Source organism: Eurosta solidaginis, chromosome 1, assembly GCF_040869045.1.
Source record: "Eurosta solidaginis isolate ZX-2024a chromosome 1, ASM4086904v1, whole genome shotgun sequence".
Lineage (NCBI taxonomy): Eukaryota > Metazoa > Arthropoda > Insecta > Diptera > Tephritidae > Eurosta > Eurosta solidaginis.
Genome location: NC_090319.1, coordinates 192,286,203 through 192,308,992, shown reverse-complemented (window position 1 = coordinate 192,308,992; position 22,790 = coordinate 192,286,203). Strand labels below are relative to the sequence as shown.

General features: G+C 37.6%; 1 protein-coding gene across 3 annotated transcripts in view; it reads left to right on the top strand.

The window, feature by feature from the left end:
- Cad96Ca (tyrosine kinase receptor Cad96Ca) overlaps window positions 1-22,790 on the top strand; it is a 2,297,709-nt gene that overhangs the window by 1,435,148 nt on the left and 839,771 nt on the right. The window lies entirely within an intron of this gene.

The following is a 22,790-nucleotide window of genomic DNA, read 5'->3' as shown; positions in this document are numbered from 1 at the left end:
TCCCAATTGTCTTCTTTTTGCATATTTTAATCTTTTACACATTGCATACTTCGTATGCAATTATGTGTTAAAGCTATGCTTGGTACGGCGGTTTTCAAAGAAACTTTGGTGTTGTTGCTGTTTTTGTTCTATTTAGAGAACTACAACGAATTAACTAATTTTGTCTGTTTGTATGATTTAATCGGGGATTGCCCGTATTTCTTTTTTTAAATGTATGAAAACATTTATTTTAAGCAATGTTTTAATTTTATAATTTATTTAATAATTTGGGAAAAATTTAAAGAACGTGACATCATACCTTGTAAATCTCTTCAAAGCCTTTTCTCCTGGAGTGGGAGTCGAACCCGCACTCCCACGATAGTTGAAATGGTTACAAACGCATTCAGCTATGCCATGCCTTAGTTGTTGTAAAGTTTTTCCCATTTGCCTTCTTTTTGCATATTTTAATCTTTTACGCATTGCATACTTCGTGTGTAATTATGTGTTAAAGCTATGCTTGTTACGGCGGTTTTCAAAGAAACTTTGGTATTGTTGCTGTTTTTGTTCTATTTATATTTATTTAACTCTTATTGAAGAGTGAGAGCATCGGATTCATTCTTAATTTTGAAAAAGATTTTTAAGTCATCAGCGTAGAGGAGATAACTGCATTACTTGAAACAAATTCACGTCATTTGTAAAAAGAATACAAGAAAAGGACCAAGGATATCACCCTGGGACACACCTGAGGTTACTACGTATGGTGATGACCTTACATTTTCAATGACAAAAAAATTTAGTCTGTTAGATCCACTGCATAGTTTGTAACATCATTTTTACTACCGCTCTTATGAATAGGTTGAATAAAAGTAGTTTTCCATTCATCTAAGAAAATTTCATACCTTAACAATAATTTGTATAAATGCAAAAACGGTTCAGCAAGGGAACCAACACATTGCTTTAGAAAAAACGATGAGAATTGTTGAAAATCACAGTGCTTTGGATTTGAAACGAAGAGAAGTTGAGCAAGAGATTATCCCATTCAACAAAGGTCCTCAGTTCAAGAATCATCAGTGGCAAAATTGCTTTAAAAAAGTCCGCAAACAAATTAGCAGATTCACTAGGCGATGACGAAATATTGTTTTCATAAGACACAGACAACGGAATTATTGAAACAGACTACTTGGAACGAATAAAGCTCCAAAACGTTTTAGGATTCAATTTAATATTATTCTCAAAGTTAAGAATATATCGCTTATATAGAAATTTAGCGAGGCAATTCAATTCTTTCACATATTTCAAGTATTCTTGCTTGAACTGAAGGGATCCCGAATTTTTTAAAAGTTCATAGTTTAGAGTTTATCCTAGAGACATGCAATATATTATCGAAATGAGCTTCGTATGCCCTATTTGGACTATTTGGTGGAATATAAGATGCACTAACAATTAAACTCTCTTTGCCTCTTACACAGACTATGACCTGAACAAGCAACCACGGAGGATTGTAGCTCTTTTCTCACAGCAATCAGTACTCCTCCTCCCGGGAGAGTCCCGTATTTACACTATCGCGATCTTTGCGAAAAACATTGTATACATTTTTATCAAAAAATTCATTTTCAAAGAAATCTTTGGTTAACCACGTCTCTACAAAGACTATCAGGTCATATTACTCACTCGAGGTAGCAGAAAATACAGCAGATGCTTTAGTTCTCCTGCCTGATATGTTTTGAAAATATATTGTCAACGACTTCTTGGAAGAACGAGCATTTCCATTTGAACAGGAATGCCCGACTTGTTACAAAATGATGGAGAAGCAATTATGTATTGTATTTCTGCGTCACACCTCTTTGAAAAAACGAAATGGCCTAATTTTTACGTTCTTTGGCCAAATTGACTCATCGGGCTGTTTGTTATAGTTTGAAGGGGAGATACCAAGTTTAAAATTAACATTAATTAAAGACAACATCTACGTCCTTTTTTACCAATCTTTGGCATCCAATCAATGAAGGCGATATGTTCGCAGCTTTTGAGACATATTTAAATTACGCTAAATGCAGCCATTTGTATCGTACACAAACATCTAAAAACAAAAGGTCGCGCTTTTTTGTTTACTAAGATGCACAATAACTGAGGAAGCAGAAATAAGAGAAGCGACAGGCTCAGCAACGTCAGAAGCAGCGGCAGCGACACTAGCATAACTAGAACTCCCATCGGCAACAGCAGCTACACCATCAGCATGACTCGGACTTACCGCAACAACATCAATAACGTTCGGCACTGAGCGCGTGGGAGATTTCTATGCTATTTGTTGGCATTGCGTTTTATTTATTGCGCTTTCTGTTTGTTTCTCACTCCGTTCAACTACATTGGTTTTTGACCTCGTTTAACGAACATTGTGTGTATTATTAGATTTACTTTGCTATGAGAAAATATCACTATTCAAAGTTTTTATAAAGCTACTGAGACTTTTTTGAGTCTCCGCAATTTTTCACTGCATTATTGACGGCAGAATAACAACACAAATATCACATCTGTAAAAGAGATGACTGTGGCTTGTTAAAATGTTTTTTATATTTGCACTAATATTCGCATATTTAATATACATTTTAGCATTACAAATGCCACATATTAGGTGGTCAACATCACCATATGAACCTAACACAGTTGTTCACTGCATTAAATTAGTGAAATACACAGAGCGAAGTTTAAACACGTCTAGTCCCGACGACTGATGATACATATTTTTCAGAATGAAAATCGACACTGATGATGGAACAACGCCGAAAAAGGTTTGTCTCGAAACCAAATTTGACAAGAGATGACGGAAAATCGTTCGAATATACATCAATGTAGAAATTTGTTTATTTATTTTATTTATGAAGAATTATGTCTCCTCGAACACTGTAAGACTGCCTCCAAATAATACACAGCTACTTTTAAGATATTATTTACCATTTCACGGTCATTAATAATTTCGATTCTACTTAGATCCTTTTCTTCTTCATCCATATTCTTTGTCATTATCTGCTTGCTGTATATAAAATCACTATCTAAATCTCTGATAGTTCCTGACATCTATGCACTCTTTAGAAGAAGAAGATCTAAGGTCACTTTTTGATAAACACAGAGAAAGTAATTTTTTTTAGACAAAACATATATTGATTTATTTCGTATTGATTCACCTTAATTCAAAAATTATTTCATTTATATTACCACTACGCGAGTAATGCTGAATTTTAACACCTTATTACAAATAAATTTGCGCAAAAACTGATAAAACAGAGATTTTATAATTTTAGGTATTATATATGTAAGGCTGAACATATTTTCCTGGGCCAGTTTTATAGTATATCATACTGACTAAAAAAATTAAAATTTTGGATATCATCAGTTTAGAATAAAACGTGCGATATATACATATATGCATAAATCAAAAATAGCCGGGTTTTTTTTACACGTATATACTATATCAACTATTAAATTGATATTTTTTTTTGTTTGAAGTATAAAAATTTATTATATCAAAAATTTTCATTTAAAAACTAATGTGATTACAAAATATTTAAAATTTAAAGTATAAAATACAAAGTTAATAATTTTATTACAAATAATAAATACTATATATACGTATACGTTTGCGGGTAAAAAAAACGCTAATCCTCAAGCAGAGGTTAAATAACTAGCGACAGAACATATTGCACCGAAAAGCGGAGACACACACCTCTTTTGGCCATAGTGTATAAACTACAGCTGAATCGGTTGCGATGAATAGTGGACACACACCATTTGTAAAGGTAATACATAAAGGTAGAGTAGAGGTGAAACCTAGATATATATTTAAGATGCATCTGAGTATAATGCTTATTGAAGTTTAGGAGTACTATTTTTCTGCGCAGCAATTTCAGAAGTGTGGATAAGGTTTAACGCATAGCAGTCCATATAAAGTTTAAGCGTATGTGTATTCAGATGTAAAAAAGCACAGCTAGTTTACGCAAAATTTCAATCTTTCGGGAAAACGCAGCCAATGTTTTGTTATTTAAAATAGCATAAACTGTAGGGCTAATTTCTACAGCACTGAAAAAGTTTTATAATTTGATAGGGAGAAGAGTAAACTTCAATTATTGGGCTAATGTATTGTTGTAAAATATATTTATATTATTTGAAGGAATGTGATTTATTTTTCCTTAATATAATTCAATTCGAGGTAATTCACTTTACTATAAAAAATCATTCAGCCAATACTACTTTCATAGTACATTTATCGGGAATATTTCCGAATACATCAATTTCGTATGGAAATATTACTAAAAATATATTCCCGTTAGTGAAATAAAGATTTATTTCGCTTTGATTCACTTTACATTAAAAATTCAAAACATTTGCAATGGGGAACGCTGATGTAACGCCGAATTCAATCACTTTACCAGAGACAGTAAGCGTCCAGAATTTGTATAACTTCATATTAGTATATTAACAGAACAAAATATTAGTGAATTAACAGAAGTGTAATTGTTACGAATACAAAAAACTATTAGTTTTGTTGTCCCTTCAAAATGTCTACTTTCAAGCGCTTTAAACGTGAAATAATACTTTCGTATATCGAAGGAGGAAAATCATTGGGGGCATTATCAACAGTTTTAAAAGAAAATTTTCATGTATCTGAAGACAACTTATGTTTCATCCTCAGTGATTTTCAAAGACATATTATTCATGCTTTTAATAAACGATGGGCAGAAGCTTCACTGAAAAACGATAAATTTTTAATGAAAAACAGTAATTGGTTAGAATCAGAATATTCAGTAACTTTACCGAAATCTGAAGACGTTACAACCGACTCCACACCATCTACTTCTTCTGGAAAACATGGGAGACCTTGCGTATCTTATCTAGATTTGTCAGAATCCAGTAAAAGAAGAAAAAATACAATGCTACTTAATTAATATGGATTTGAACACGTCTATAATGCATATCTTCAAGGGTTACGTTCGATAGGAGAAGGAACAGAAGCTAAACTTGTGGAAACATTAAGGTTTGCTGACAGTGAAAATAAGACCTTGTTCTCGAGTCTCATAGAAGACGCATGGCAGACAAAAATGTTTACGGATGAAGAAGCTTTGAGCGTATTTATCGACTTGAATTTAACGAACGCACAATATTTGTACTACGGGACAAATGAACGATTTGACTAAAGTGACTGCTAGGCCTGAAAATGAAGATTCTTATTAATATGGACTGTCTACTTTACACGCCTGGATTCCTTGTATGGAAATGATTTTACATATTTCCTATAATCTTTCTTTCCAAACATGGTGAGCCACATGCGAAGAAAAGAAACGACTAAAGAGAGAGAAGAAAACCCTGGTACAAAGGCGTTTACCTAAAGAGCTAGGATTGATCATCGACAAACCAAGGCAAGTAAATGGTAATACTAATGACGGTAATACTTCCAGAAGAATTTTTCACAATGCACGCTGCTCTGCTGAAATTACAGGAGTGGATATGAAATTTGATTAAACGACTTTACATAAAATTATTAAATTTTTTTTTTTTTTTTTTAATAATTTGGGAGAAATTTAAACAACGTGACATCATACCTTGTAAATCTCTTCAAAGCCTTTTCTCCTGGAGTGGGAATCGAACCCGCACTCCCACGATAGTTGAAATGGTTACAAACGCATTCAGCTACGTCATGCCTTAGTTGTTGTAAAGTTTTTCCCAATTGCCTTCTTTTTGCATATTTTAATCTTTTACACATTGCATACTTCGTATGCAATTATGTGTTAACGCTTTGCTTGGTACTGCGGTTTTCAAAGAAACTTTGGTATTGTTGCTGTTTTTGTTCTATTTATAGTTATTTAACTCTTATTGAAGAGTGAGAGCATCGGATTCATTCTTAATTTTAAAAAAGATTTTTAAGTCATCAGCGTAGAGGATATAACTGCATTGCTTGACACAAACATTCACGTCATTTGTAAAAAGAATACAAGAAAAGGACCAAGGATACCACCCTGGGGCATACCTGAGGTTACTACGTATGGTGATGACCTTACATTTTCAATGAAAAAAAATTTACTCTGTTAGATAAATAGGACTATATCCACTGCAAAAATGAGGATTAAAAACTCATGGACGATAGTTTGTAACATCATTTTTACTGCCGCTCTTATGAATAGGTTGAATAAAAGTAGTTTTCCATTCATCTAAGAAAATTACATACCTTAACAATAATTTGTATAAATGCAAAAACGGTTCAGCAAGGGAACCAACACATTGCTTTAGAAAAAATGATGAGAATTGTTGAAAATCACAGTGCTTTGGATTTGAAACGAAGAGAAGTTGAGCAAGAGATTATCCCATTCAACAAAGCTCCTCAGTAAACAAATTAGCAGATTCACTAGGCCATGACGAAATCTTGTGTTCATAAGACACAGACAACGGAATTACTGAAACGGACTGCTTGGAACGAATAAAGCTCCAGAACGTTTTAGGATTCAATTTAATATTATTCTCAAAGTCAAGAATATATCGCTTATATAGAAATTTATCGAGGCAATTAAATTCTATCACATATTTCAAGTATTCTTGCTTGAACTGAAGGGATCCCGAATTTTTTAAAAGTCCATAATAATTATTGCGTAGATTTTTTAGTTTCTTTAGATTTTTATAATACCATGGCAAAAGAGGGATATTGTTGATAACTATATCCAAAATATCGCTTTTAAATAAATCAAAGCAGCTAGCGAGATCACAGTCACAAACAAGGGATTTGAGATTAAGTTATTAATCACGTATCAAATTATAATTAACATCATTACTAACACATGTGAGATCCATGATTATATCAAGGGAATTCAAAAAATTATTGATTTGTACAGTTGTAAGCTATAAAAACCATCAAACCCATATGTACATTTCATTAGCTTGATTTATATCCGTAGATATGAAAGTATTCTCATCCAGAAGATAACTCCAGACAATTTTATTTAGATTATAGTCTCATAAAGTACAGAGTTTTGACTCCGAGTTTATCCTAGAAACATGCAATATATTATCGACATGAGCTTCGTATGCCCTATTTGGACTATTTGGTGGAATATAAGATGCACTAACAATTAAACTCTCTTTGCCTCTTACACAGACTATGACCTGAACAAGCAACCACGGAGGATTGTAGCTCTTTTCTCACAGCAATCAGTACTCTTCCTCCCGGGAGAGTTCCGTATTTACACTATCGCGATCTTTGCGAAAAACATTGTATAAATTTTTATCAAAAAATTCATTTTCAAAGAAATCTTTGGTTAACCACGTCTCTACAAAGACTATCAGGTCATATTACTCACTCGAGGTAGCAGAAAATACAGCAGATGCCTTAGTTCTCCTGCCTGATATGTTTTGAAAATATATTGTCAACGACTTCTTGGAAGAACGAGCATTTCCATTTGAACAGGAATGCCCGACTTGTTACAAAATGATGGAGAAGCAATTATGTATTATATTTCTGCGTGACACCTCTTTGAAAAAAACGAAATGGCCTAATTTTTACGCTCTATGGCCAAATTGACGCATCGGGCTGTTTGTTATAGTTGGAAGGGGAGATACCAAGTTTAAAATTAACATTAATTAAAGACAATATCTACGTCCTTTTTTACCAATTTTTGGCATCCAATCAATGAAGGCGATATGTTCGCAGCTTTTGAGACATATTTAAATGACGGTAAATGCAGCCATTTGTATCGTACACAAACATTTAAAAAAAAAAGGTCGCCCTTTTTGATTGTTCTTGACCACATTTTGAGAATTTTTCTTCTTTTGTTTACTGGGATGTGCAATAACTGAGGAAGCAGAAATAAGAGAAGCGACAGGCTCAGCAACGTCAGAAGCAGCGGCAGCGACACTAGCATAACTAGAACTACTATGCAGCTACACCATCAGCATGACTCGGACTTGCCGCAACAACATCAATAACATTCGGCACTGAGCGCGTGGGAGATTTCTATGCTACTTGTTGGCATTGCGTTTTATTTATTGGGCTTTATGCTTGTTTCTCACTCCGTTAAACTACTTTGGTTTTTGACCTCGTTTAACGAACATTGTGTGTATTATTAGATTTACTTTGCTTTGAGAAAATATCACTATTCAAAGTTTGTATAAAGCTACTGAGACTTTTTTGAGTCTCCGCAATTTTTGACGGCATTATTGACGGCAGAATAGCAACACAAATATCACATCTGTAAAAGAGATGATTGTGGCTTGCTAAAATGTTTTTTATATTGGCACTAACATTCGCACATTTAATATGCATTTTAGCATTACAAATGCCACATATTAGGTGGTCAACATCACCACATGAACCTAACACAGTTTTTCACTGCATTAAATTAGTGAAATACACAGAGCGAAGTTTAAACACGTCTAGTCCCGACGACCGATGATACATATTTTTCAGAATGAAAATCGACACTGATGATGGAACAACGCCGAAAAAGGTTTGTCTCGAAACCAAATTTGACAAGAGACGGAAAATCGTTCGAATATACATCAATGTAGAAATTTATTTATTTATTTTATTTATGAAGAATTATGTCTCCTCGAACACTGTAAGACTGCCTCCAAATAATACACAGCTACTTTTAAGATATTATTTACCATTTCATGGTCATTAATAATTTCGATTCTACTTAGATCCTTTTCCTCTTCACCCATATTCGTTGTCATTATCTGCTTGCTGTATATAAAATCACTATCTAAATCTCTGATAGTTCCTGACATCTATGCACTCTTTAGAAGAAGAAGATCTAAGGTCACTTTTTGATAAACAAAGAGAAAGTAATTTTTTTTAGACAAAACATATATTGATTTATTTCGTATTGATTCACCTTAATTCAAAAATTATTTCATTTATGACCACTAGGCGAGTAATGCTGAATTTGAACACCTTATTAGAAATAAATTTGCGCAAAAACTGATAAAACAGAGATGAAATGGCTTCTATCCCCGCCATTTTTATAATTTTAGGTATTTTATAAGGCTGAACATATTTTCCTGGGCCAGTGCTATAGTATATCATACTGACTGAAAAAATTAAAATTTTGGATATCATCAGTTTAGAATAAAACGTGCGCTATATACATATATGCATAAATCAAAAATAGCCGGGTTTTTTTTTTACTATATCAACTATTAAATTGATATTTTTTTTATTTGAAGTATAAAAATTTATTATATCCAAAATTTTCATTTTGATATATATAAAATTTTCATTTACAAAACTAATGTGGTTACAAAATATTTAAAATTTAAAGTATAAAATACGAAGTTAATAATTTTATTACAAATAATAAACACTATATATACGTCTACGTTTGCGGGTAAAAAAAACGCTAATCCTCAAGCAGAGGTTAAATAACTAGCGACAGAACATATTGCACCGAAAAGCGGAGACACCCACCTCTGTTGGCCATAGTGTATAACCTATAGCTGAATCGGTTGCGATAAATAGTGGACACATACCATTTGTAAAGGTAATACATAAAGGTAGTGTAGAGGTGAAACCTAGATATATATTTAAGATGCATCTGAGTATAATGCTTATTGAAGTTTAGGAGTACTATTTTTCTGCGCAGCAATTTCAGAAGTGTAGATAAGGTTTAACGCATAGCAGTCCATATACAGTTTAAGCGTATGTGTATTCAGATGTAAAAAAGGCACAGCTAGTTTTTAAGAAATTATCTGAACTTTATATATTGCCCGTTTTATTGTGAACTGATGTTACGCAAAATTTCAATTTTTCGGGAAAACGCAGCCAATGTTTTGTTATTTAAAATAGCATAAACTGTAGGGCTAATTTCTACAGCACTGAAAGAGTTTTATAATTTGATAGGGAGAAGAGTAAACTTCAATTATTGGGCTAATGTATTGTTGTAAAATAAATTTATATTATTTGAAGGAATGTGATTTATTTTTCCTTTATATAATTCAATTCGCGGTAATTCACTTTACTATAAAAAATCATTCAGCCAATACTACTTTCATAGTACATTTATCGGGAATATTTCCGAATACATCAGTTTCGTATGGAAATATTACTAAAAATATATTCCCGTTAGTGAAATAAAGATATATTTCGCTTTGATTTGCAATGGGGAAAGCTGATGTAACGCCGAAATCAATCACTTTACCAGAGACAGTAAGCGTCCAGAATTTGTAAAACTTCATATTAGTATATAAACAGAACAAAATATTAGTGAATCAACAGAAGTGTAATTGTTACGAATACAAATAACTATGAGTTTTGTTGTCCCTTCAAAATTTTGTTCTCGAGTCTCATAGAAGACGCATGGCAGACAAAAATGTTTACGGATGAAGAAGAATTGAGCGTATTTATCGACTTGAATTTAACGAAAGCACAATATTTGTACTACGGGACAAATGAACGATTTGACTAAAGTGACTGCTAGGCTGTAACGACAGCCTTCCTCATAAGCACTGGTTCGAGTGAATGGCATGATGTATCTGTGATTACGTGTGATGTGACCAGTGCGTGTGTTGGCCGCAATGTTGCAACGTCGATTGCTACAGCAAGATGGCAACATTGAGTTTGGAGTAGATGCGATGTTGCTGATGATGTAGCAACATTACAGCCTAGACACGAACTAAATAAATGTATCTGTGTAGGTGTTAGGTTGTATAAGCGTTTAAGTATATGAATGTGTGAGCGTGGGAATGGATCAGTGTTAGCGGGCAAGGCACGAAGGCTATGGATCCATGTGGGTGTGTTGCCTTGTTAAGTATGAAAATGTTAAGTGGTATAAGCGTGTATGTGTGAACATAGGAGTGTATGATTGCGTGGACACATAAAAGAAAATACGGGAAAGCCGAGAAGAAAGTTTAACATGTATAGGTGAAAGTTGTCCGTTTCTGGATAACGTTCTTTGCCACGGCGGTGGCTATAAAAGGGCATCAAGCTAGACAACGGGCAAACGTTTTCTTGTAACAGTGCCCAGTGCAAGTGAAGTGAAGTGAAACTCCAAGTTCATAAGACCTTTTTAAAGGTTTACAAGTTTTTAGTGTCCGTGAATTTAAACCGGCAACAAACCTTCACGAAAAGTTTTTAGTGCGCAGGATTTTAAAACGCCAAAAAATCTACGCGAAAAGTTTTAGCGCGCGAAGTGCTTCAAGACGTACACGCCCTAGTCCGGCGGTATATTTGGATTTCGCCACCAAAATTTATGGTACCAGGTAAGTGTATATTTTTGTGTTTTATCTCCCTCTCACAAGCTGGCATGCCCACTGGGAAGTTGGCTCCTATATAGCCAAGTTTCCAAGCAAGCCAAAAGTAAACCTGCATGCATAAATTTACATCCCTATATATATGTATATAAGCATGTAGGTGAGGAAATAAAGCAGGCAAACAAGTAGGCATACGTTGGTAGAAAGGTATACGTTTCTTAAATCCATTTTTTTTATGTAAATAATAAGTTTTTTTATTTGGCAGATCGCTTAGACTTGGCGGAAATTGTGCACTGGGCACTAGCTTCGAAGCCAAGGTGGCTAAAACCCAGATTGGTTGGCGCAAAAAGGCCCAAATTGGCGGCAGTCAACACAACAGCCACAACAATAATTTCCACACGACGTAGCGTACCACAGCAACCACCGCAACAATTACAACGAATTTAGGTCACACCACAACTAAACAGTGTCTTCAGTAGCCACAAGTAGAACGAAATAAATGGTAAAAGATTTTGTGATTGGTAGCAACGCAACGCCATCAGACACAGGCACACATACAGCAGTTGAATCAAGCAACAGTAAGATAAAAACAAAACATTTGGTAATACCAAGGATAAAATTTTTCACTGGCGTACTGGACCGCAGCAATAACAGCCACGACACTACACACAACAAAAATCCTTTAAGAGCACACCACTCGAATCAAACCAATACAATTTTTGGCAAGGCTGAAAACAAGAGCAACAACGATTATAAAATCGGTAGCACCAAATACGAGAAAGTTGGTAGCAATACATGGACATCGTTCCGCCGGCGCATCTAATAAACGCGGCGTGAGGAGCATTTCCGGCCCTAAACTTATACACTTATGTTTTATCATTCTTGCATATTTCTGTATGTTATTATATTTTATGTAAATACCATCGTAAAGGGTAGAATTTTGGTAAGAAACGGACAAAAGGGTCATTGAGTTTCCGGAGCCGGTCATTTTTCTTGTTCAAAACAAAAAAAAAAAAAAATTATATACTTTTCAGGCTTTACCTCGACTCCAGGTTTCATGAACTAATTTTCGGGGCACTCTTGCATCCATTACTGCTTTTCTACTTTTCGTTTATCCACTTTTCTTTCTCTTTCCACAGTTTCTCCAGTTTGACATTCGAATTTTTCTTGGTCTTTCAATATCTTTCTTGGCCATATAGATACACATTTTTCGCATATGTCTGCTCCTATGTGTAGTAGTACTTTTTCAAAGCCTCCGAATTCTGAAGCGTAACCTTTTTTTTTTTTTTTTTTAAATTTTTTTACTATCGGCCAATTTAATCCCGACCAAGCTACCTCTTCTTTTTTTTCTTGCTTTTTGCCAGCCCCACACCCAGAACGGGTATATGCATAGGATGCCTGCAGCACCAAGAACACTTGTTGATCCACAGTTTTAGTTATTTTTAGTTGGCGTTTTGCCACCATGAGGGTAGATTTAATACTGCCAAAGCACTCATCGTCAAAGATCTCCAGCGAGTGATCTTGGCTGAGTGGTTGAGAGTGGCTACCTTGAGTGTGGTCATATAAATGTATGTATGTTTTTTTTTTTGACTCTTACTATTTCAGCAAATTCAACACATCCACTCAACTGCACCGGCGCCGTTGGAGCATGAGTATATGGGTGAGTGAAACTTGAGTACCATATTTTTGCCAATACACATATTTGAATGTATGTATGTACATATATTAACATATATTGCCGGATCTTCTTGAGAAAATAGAAGAAGGAAACATAAACTTAAGGAATATATGTACATACGTAGCTATAAACATACACACATTTTAATAATATACCAAACTGGTTTTTTTTTTGCTGTATTTATGAACTGCTCCTGCTTCCATAATTGATAATTGAGGAAGGTCAGGGATTTGCAGATGACAAGCAAAAATCACATATGTTTGTTATCACTTGCTCCACCTTGATGAACCTTGCGGATAACGTAGTTTTGAACCTTGAATGATCGAAGTAGATAGTTGGGCATAGCCATTAGGGTGGTTCCCCCTCCCCCCAAATTGTCAAGTATTTAGATTAGGATATTTAGGGAATAACTATTAAGTTTAAGTATATATAGTTCGGTTACATGAAGTAAAATTGAATTGGAAGACTAGTGTTAGGACGTAGCAATTTTCGCATCATCATTATACCTAAGTTGGATTGGTTTTTGTATTTAAATTTTAATTGATTGGATATTTAGGGAATAACTATTAAGCTTAAGTATATATAGTTCTGTTACATGAAGTAAAATTGAATTGGAAGACTAGTGTTAGAACGTAGCAATTTTCGCATCATCACTATACCTAAGTTAGATTGATTTTTGTATTTAATTTTAAATGATTTTATATTTATACTTACGGTCTTTGAAATCTTGAAATTGAATCATTAATAATTAGATGTTAAGTTGAATTATTATTTTTTTTTGGACACCGTAGTATCTTCTCTTACCTAAGTTCAATCTAAGTACATTTGAAGTAGGCATATAGGTATTAGGGTATTACTTATTAATATTACTCAGAGATATCTTTCAAAAATAAAATTTGTAATTTATGGATGGATGAAAATTTTAGTCGTTGTTGCAAGTATGCAGGGCTAGGTTAAATCCATTTGGTGTGGGCGCTGCGCTTGTACGCGGCAAGGTAAGGCGAAGGTGAGTTTTTAGGGAAAGTGACTGAGTGACAGGGGACAGACTTCTGTCAGGTTTGGGGGCACTGTAAGGTAAAAAGGAGTCGGCACAGTGCCCAAGGGGCAGTGCAAGTTGCACTGCAGAGGGAGGGTAGACTCTACCTGACAGGACAGGCCTTCATCTGTTTCTACCCTATATGCTTTCCCCTCTATAACGTTGCTCCTCACGTTTATTTCTATCTTTTTTAGCTTTTTTACTCCTTCCTATACACACGCAGGTATGAACCCTCATTTTGTTCATGTGGCTGCGGGTGAGGTCGGTGGTGCAATACCCCGCCCAAGACGACGAGCTAGCCTGGGCCCGCAAGCATACCTGCTTGCCGCCGCTCCTCACCACCCCAACAAGTCAGCTACGTAACAATGGCACCCAACGATTATAGCCCGATAACCTCTTTAGTTTTTTTTTGTCCTTCCATCTTTTTTTTTTTTTCTTAATCATTCCTAAATTTATAGTTTGTTTTGCAGTTTTTTTTTTATCCCAATTAATGCTTCCAATTTTTGCCTTTTGTATTTTCAACGTTAATAGCCCACTTAGATTGATTTTATTTTCTTATCCCGACTCTTTATTTATTTTTTTTCCTTTAGCAACTATCTTCTTTTTTTAATATTTTGGTTATCTCTCTTACCCCTCTAAACTTTGTTTCATTTCCTTCTTCTGACTTTGGACAGGGACTGGCATGATGGCATCGCTACTGGGATTCACCCTGGCAGTTTGTGGCATCATGACAAAAAAGAGTAGGAGAAAGCTGAGTGACCGTACCGGGGTTCCCTGTTTGGATTTTAATCCGAGTAGGTGGTACTTGGTATGGCACACATTTAGAGAGACGGACGTTAGTTACGAGATCGTGACGACTGTTCAAGCTACCTTACCGGTGATCCAGCATTATCGGTAAGTGAGGTTTGCAGCAAGTCGCCACGATGAGAGTAGGGAGGTGTTGCAGCCACACTTCGCGATTCGTCACCGGGCGTGTAGTGCCACACCTAAAGGACAGTACGGGGACCGAAAATGGACACGACGATGGATAGATACGGACTAATCGCCTTCACATGACCTTCGCCAAGGCAGCACCACACACCAATATACATATATATATCCTCATTTAAGGTTTGTTTTTAAGCAAAAGTTTGTTTTTTTTTTTGGGTTTGGTTCGACCTTTTAAACCGCTCTGTCATTATTTTGTATCGATAGGTAGCTGACAGGACAATACGTCATAGAGATGTTGTATCCAAGTTGCATCATCTAGTTTTTTTATAATCTTGGATTTTTTACTATAAACATACTGTTCATTTTATTTCTTTTTATATCTTTTTTTGGTTGCGGTTAGTAATAATAAGCATAGTTTTTCGGTAGGTCTTACAGTGGATTAGTTCCGACCCGACTATTGGCTGTTAGTACATCCATACAAACGCTTTTAAGCATATACTTAAAACCATACACTACACTCATCTACATAAATACATACACCTACACACACATTATATTATAACACGCAGTCTATAAAATAATAAGTATTTGAATTTCTATATATATTCTGTCTTATGAATCTGATTTTTAGTTTCGTTATTTATATATCCTCGCTATTCGGGTACCATTAAGTTTTTTATTTACACAGATTAAAGTTTTTTATACGACTCAGGCAAGATTTAGTGCTTGCTTGACTATCTATCTCTCAGTCTTGAATTCCGGTGCATATACCCATCTACGTTTATGTAAGTACAAATACCTAATTACTAAATTATTGGTTCTACTTTTATAATTTTTTTTTTTACTTTTAATAATTTTTTTTAATTTCCGTGGAATTTTGCATTTCTGAATCTTGCCCAAAATATAAGCTGGTCCTTTATATCATTTGCATTTTGCTTATGTTCGTCTAGTGGTGCGTTGCACCTACGAACGTTGTTTTTTTTGGATTTTACTAGTTGCTAGTGGACGTTTGGGGTGTAGCTCGTTGGTGTTATTAGTTGGTGAATGTCTGCCAAAGACAAGGAGGCAGGTAAGGTTCCGGAGGACAGGATTTCTGGTGGTCTAGGGGTGCTGAGCACCAATAGGCGTGTTACGCGCAGCCAATCGAAGGAGGTAGAAAGGCGAGAATTTAAAAACATTGTAGTAGGGTCTGTGTTCGACCAGATCGACACTGGCATTCCGCGGCCAGTTGACTTTGTCCCGACTGTCTACTTCGACAGGTGCCAGTCCCGGATCTTTTCGTCCATCGACCCCGAACGTATCCAGAGGGTGACGTTCGCAAGCGGACTGTCCTTCAACGAATCCAGCAATAGTTTGAACTTCTCTCAAAAAATCGATCTCTTGTGTCAAATGTCCGACACGGGGGAGGGGAGTGTTGTGGGGGGTTAGGTTGCACAGGGGAGACCACAACAAGCCATTTCGGGCCCCAGCGTTGGAAATCCGCCTGGTACTGTGACTGAAAATGCTAATGCCATGTCTAACGTGGAGCAGCTGAGCCGGATGATGGCGATGATGGCGCAGCAGCAAGACCTGGTGTCTGAGATAGCAAGGGAAGTCCGAGGCATAAAAACCAACGTTGGGAACCTTGGCGGTAGAGTGGCAGAGATGGAAACCACCGTGCATCCCCTGGGCAGTCAACCTGCGGGGGCATCCACCCCCGAACGCCTAGCCTGCGCAACTGCCGGTCGTGCCAGTGGACCATCGTCTAATCAGGCCTCGGTGGGGACAAGAGACACAAGAGACCCGAGTGAACCGCCAAGGTGGAAAAAGCTCGATTTGGAGAAGTGGCACATAAAATTTGACGGGACTAAGAAAGGGATGAGCGTCGAGAGTTTCATATTCCGGGTTGAACGAATGCGCGAACAACATAACATTTCCAGCTTTTCACGGACTTTCATTGTCTGGTTTCCGGCGGTGCCTTGAGGTGGTATTGGCAGATACTCGAGGATCATTCCGAAGATCCCGATTTTGGGTACTTCGGACTGAAAGCCGAGCTGCTAAGCCACTTTAAGACCGCCGAGTCCGACTATGAAATAATCCGTGAAATGATGGAACGGAAGCAGCAACCCGGCGAAACTTTCGACGACTTCTACGGAGAAATACATGATATGACTTTCCGCTTGCGGACGCGAATCCCTGAGAAGGAGCTGGTTGGCATAGTCAGGGGAAATCTCAAACCATACCTGGCCAACTTGACCTTCGCCCTAAAAATGGACTCTCTGGCGGAGCTCAAGACTGAGTGCAGGAGAGCCGAAAAACTTATGAAAGAAAATAAAAATAGGAGTAGTAGGGCAGTGAATGAGATAGTGTTCGAGGTGTTAGAACTACAGGAAAAGTTATGCGACAGGAAGATAGAAGCCTTCAACAGAAGACTCCAACCCCAATCCCAGACCCAGCACCAAACCCCTGTCAATTCCAGTGTCCCAGGTACATCTGTTATTCCAAATGTGACTAAGTCCACGTTAAATTCCTTTTGTGCGTCACCGTTTCATTTAATGTTGTGTTTTTCGTGTGGCATGCCGGTGGATTTTTTTGAGAAAAACCCGGCAGAAGCACAAAAGCCAAATAAATGTTCGTCCCAGTTTCACAGTATGCTTTGTTTTGATTGTGGTAGTAATACGTCTTTCTGTGTTTTTAAACCCAACAAGGGAAACATGAAGCTGGCGGAAATAACCGGGGGATCCAGCCAGGAAACACACAACCCGGCCACAAGGGAGTAAAAATATTAAAAAGAAGAGAAAATGAGGTCGCAGTTGCGAAACCAATAGAGCATAAAAAGGAGAAAAGGGAAATAAAAAGTTTACATCAAAGAAAAATTGAATATGAAGAAGCGAGGCGTAGAATATTTTGCGAAACAATAGATATGGAGACGAAGAATAGTAGGAATTTTGAAAAAATTAGGAAAATGCGAGAGAAAAGAAAGTATTTTAAAAGGTTAAGAAGTAAGATTGTTGCCACCATAGTTACAGTAAAAGGGGATAACAAGTTTTTTGCGAAAACCGAGATAGGAGGCCACGAGGTCCTGGCACTCCTGGACTCAGGGGCGAGTGCCTGCTGTTTAGGGAAAGGCTCAGCGGCAGGTCTGCGCGGTAGAGAGGCCCTGATTGTGCCAATCAGGGGTCAAAATATCCGGACGGCAAATGGGGCAGACACCGCCGTGGTAGGGGTAATAAGGTTACCTGTCTTGTGGGATGGTTCCACAAAAGAGTTAGAATTTTTAATTGTACCTGATCTACAACAAGAAGTTTATTTAGGAGTAGATTTTTGGCAAGCCTTTGGTATGAATGTTGTGAGTAAGGGTGTGAATGTTTGTGACAATGTTGCTAGTGTGGCTGAGCTCGTTCCCGCTGGGGGTAATCTGTCTTTCGACGCCGTTCAGCATGTCTTAACGACCGAAGAGCGTAACACGTTGGAGCGTGTGAAAGCCCAATTTCCGTCCTTCGCGGTATTACGGTTAGGCTGAACGGACAAGGAAGAGCATGTTATCGAAGTTGTCGACGAGAACCTGCCAGTTAAGCAACGTCACTATCCCATTTCACCCGCCATCCAAAAGCTAATATACGCAGAGCTGGACCGAATGCTGAGAATGGGAGTAATAGAGGAGTCCAACAGCAGCTGGAACTCACCAGTTTCGTTAGTGATCAAGGGCACCAAAAATCGGCTTTGTTTAGACGCACGAAAAGTGAACGAAAGGACAATCAAAGATGCATACCCCTTACCCCACATTGATGGAATCCTGAGCCGCCTGCAAAACACTAGATATATCTCCGCAATTGATCTGAAGGATGCTTTCTGGCAGATTCCCCTCGATCCCAAGTCACGTGAGAAGACAGCCTTCACTGTCCAGGCCGACCCCTATACCAATTCACTGTGATGCCTTTCGGGTTGTGCAATGCAGCACAACGTATGTGTAGTCTTATGGACAAGGTCATTCCGGCCGCTTTACGTGAAAGTGTCTTTGTCTATCTTGATGATTTGTTAATTTGTTCTATAGATTTTGAGTCTCATATGTGTTTATTGGAAAAGGTCGCTCGGTGTCTTAGGGAAGCTAGATTAACGATCAATGTAGAAAAAAGCAAATTTTGTTATAAAGAGGTGCGATATCTTCGGTACGTAGTAGGGGACGGTTGCATTAGGACAGACGCCAATAAGGTGGCAGCCGTGAGGGACTTTCCTACACCTAAAACCCCGAAGCAACTACGACGGTTCCTAGGCATGTCGGGCTGGTACCGACGTTTCATACAGGACTATGCGACTATTGCAGCTCCGCTGCACGACTGCCTCAAGAAAGACAAAATTAAGAAATTCACTATGACTGACGAAGCGGTGAAATCTTTTGAAATTTTGAAGCAAAGGTTGATTTCAGCACCAGTGCTTACACACCCTGATTTCAACAGAAAATTTTATATTCAATGTGATGCATCAACTGACGGAGTGGGAGGGGTTTTGTTTCAACTGGAAGATAACCAGAACGAAAGACCAATCGCTTACGTGTCGGCAAAACTGAACAAAGCACAGAAGAACTACAGCATCACCGAACTGGAGTGCTAGGCTGCAGTAGTAAGCGTAAAAAGATTTCGACCATATGTGGAGGGAACCCCATTCACCATCATAACTGATCATGCCAGCCTTAAATGGCTGGTGAATCAGAAAGATCTGTCGGGTAGGTTGGCAAGATGGAGTCTAAAACTACAAGCCTATGACTTCAATATTGAACACAGAAAAGGTGCGCAGAACGTAGTTCCCGACACACTTTCACGGATGCACATGGACGAAATATTGACGAATGACCCTGTGATGGACGTATGCCTCGAGTCACCGTACTTTGAGTCGGAGGAGTACAAAGAGCTTCGAAAAACGGTGACTGAAAACAAAGAAAAGCTCCCCGACCTATATCTATCGGACGGTTATGTATACAAACGGACGCAATTTGACAGGGGGGACGATCTTTTAGCGGACCAGACCTGGAAGCTGTGGGTTCCGTCGGGGTTGCGACCGGGGCTAGTGGAATTGTCACACGGCTCACCTTCTGCTGGCCATGGTGGCATACATAAGACCCTATCCCGACTGCGTCAAAAGTATTATTGGCCAGGCATGGTATCTGATGTGTGCGCACATGTCAATGATTGTGAAACCTGCAAATAAACAAGACACAAAATGTATTCAAACAACCACTAATGGGAAAGCAAAAGCTTACCGAACGACCTTTCCAACGTTTGTTTATTGACTTTATGGGCCCTTGCCGTCGTAGTAGTGATGGTAATGTGTACGTCTTTGTCTGTTTAGATCATTTTACTAAGTTTGTATTCTTAGAACCGATGAGAAAGGCAACTTCAGCGGCGGTTATAAAGTTTTTGGAAAGGGATGTGTTCCATATATTCGGCGTGCCCGAATATATCCATTCTGATAATGGAAAACAATTCGTAGCTGAAAGGTTCAACAGCTTTTTAGAAAAGTACGGCACAAAACATATAAAGACGGCATTTCACTCGCCTCAGGGTAACGCTGCGGAGAGGGTAAATCGATCAGTTCTACAAATCATCCGATCCTTCATAAAGGATAATCAGAAAAACTGGGACAAGTATGTCACAGATGCCGCATTTGCCCTCCGCAGCGTTGCACATTCTGCCATCAACATGTCGCCGTACTATGCCACTTTCGGTATGCCTATGATACAGCATGCTGCATCATACGAGCTATACCGAAAGTTGGGCGCACTGAAAGATGTTGACGTTGAAATAGAAACAAATAATGACAAACTACAATTGTTGCGAAGCAAGATAATGAAAGAGCTGAAGTTGGCCCATGAAAGAAGTAAAAAAGTATATAACACTAGGAGTAGGGATGTTACGTTTAAAATCGGACAAGTGGTATATCGCCGAAACTTCAAGCAGAGTTCCCTAGTCGATAACTACAACCTTAAGCTGGCTCCCAAACAGATAAAATGCATAGTCCTAAAAACTGTGGGGAATTCGATGTACGAGCTTGGCGATAGTAATGGTAAAAAGATCGGCGTATACCACGCTAAAGATATTTTTGCAAAATAGTTATGTTTTTTTTTGCAGTGCTAGTACCTCTGTGCAATGTTTTGCCTGTGTTCTGTATTATGTATTGACGTAGATATTTAGTCATTTATTGACGTATTTTATTTATTAACTTATTGACGTACGTGATTATTTTATTAAATCATTTTTATTTTTCTCGACTTGGTTATTTATTTGGTTATTTTTGCTTTTATTTAGATTTTTTTTTTATTTATTTATTTTACCTATTTTTGTTACTTGACTATATGATCTGCGATATTTTATTTTACTTAATCCTTTGATTTCATCCTTTTTTTATTACCAGTGATATTTTATTTTATAGTCTTATTAAGTGTTATTGTCTGTGATATTTTATTTTTTTTAATTATTCTAGATTTTAGATTCTATCTGTGATATAGGTTATGTACGGTATATGGAGTAGAAGTAACCCAGTGACTTAGTACGTAGACGTAGTAATAGAACCAAGCGTTAACAATGAAATTAAGCCCGGCATGGAGTCGTGGGTCGAGACCACATGTTGGACGGGTAAATGTCGGACGGGTAAACAAAATGTTGCAGGCTGCGTTTGAATTTTTTTACGCACACGCTCCATAGTGCAGGCACCATCGGCGGTTGCGAGCCTGTAACGACAGCCTTCCTCATAAGCACTGGTTCGAGTGAATGGCATGATGTATCTGTGACTACGTGTGATGTGACCAGTGCGTGTGTTGGCCGCAATGTTGCAACGTCGATTGCTACAGCAAGATGGCAACATTGAGTTTGGAGTAGATGCGATGTTGCTGATGATGTAGCAACATTACAGCCTAGACACGAACTAAATAAATGTATCTGTGTAGGTGTTAGGTTGTATAAGCGTTTAAGTATATGAATGTGTGAGCGTGGGAATGGATCAGTGTTAGCGGGCAAGGCACGAAGGCTATGGATCCATGTGGGTGTGTTGCCTTGTTAAGTATGAAAATGTTAAGTGGTATAAGCGTGTATGTGTGAACATAGGAGTGTATGATTGCGTGGACACATAAAAGAAAATACGGGAAAGCCGAGAAGAAAGTTTAACATGTATAGGTGAAAGTTGTCCGTTTCTGGATAACGTTCTTTGCCACGGCGGTGGCTATAAAAGGGCATCAAGCTAGACAACGGGCAAACGTTTTCTTGTAACAGTGCCCAGTGCAAGTGAAGTGAAGTGAAACTCCAAGTTCATAAGACCTTTTTAAAGGTTTACAAGTTTTTAGTGTCCGTGAATTTAAACCGGCAACAAACCTTCACGAAAAGTTTTTAGTGCGCAGGATTTTGAAACGCCAAAAAATCTACGCGAAAAGTTTTAGCGCGCGAAGTGCTTCAAGACGTACATGCCCTAGTCCGGCGGTATATTTGGATTTCGCCACCAAAATTTATGGTACCAGGTAAGTGTATATTTTTGTGTTTTATCTCCCTCTCACAAGCTGGCATGCCCACTGGGAAGTTGGCTCCTATATAGCCAAGTTTCCAAGCAAGCCAAAAGTAAACCTGCATGCATAAATTTACATCCCTATATATATGTATATAAGCATGTAGGTGAGGAAATAAAGCAGGCAAACAAGTAGGCATACGTTGGTAGAAAGGTATACGTTTCTTAAATCCATTTTTTTTATGTAAATAATAAGTTTTTTTATTTGGCAGATCGCTTAGACTTGGCGGAAATTGTGCACTGGGCACTAGCTTCGAAGCCAAGGTGGCTAAAACCCAGATTGGTTGGCGCAAAAAGGCCCAAATTGGCGGCAGTCAACACAACAGCCACAACAATAATTTCCACACGACGTAGCGTACCACAGCAACCACCGCAACAATTACAACGAATTTAGGTCACACCACAACTAAACAG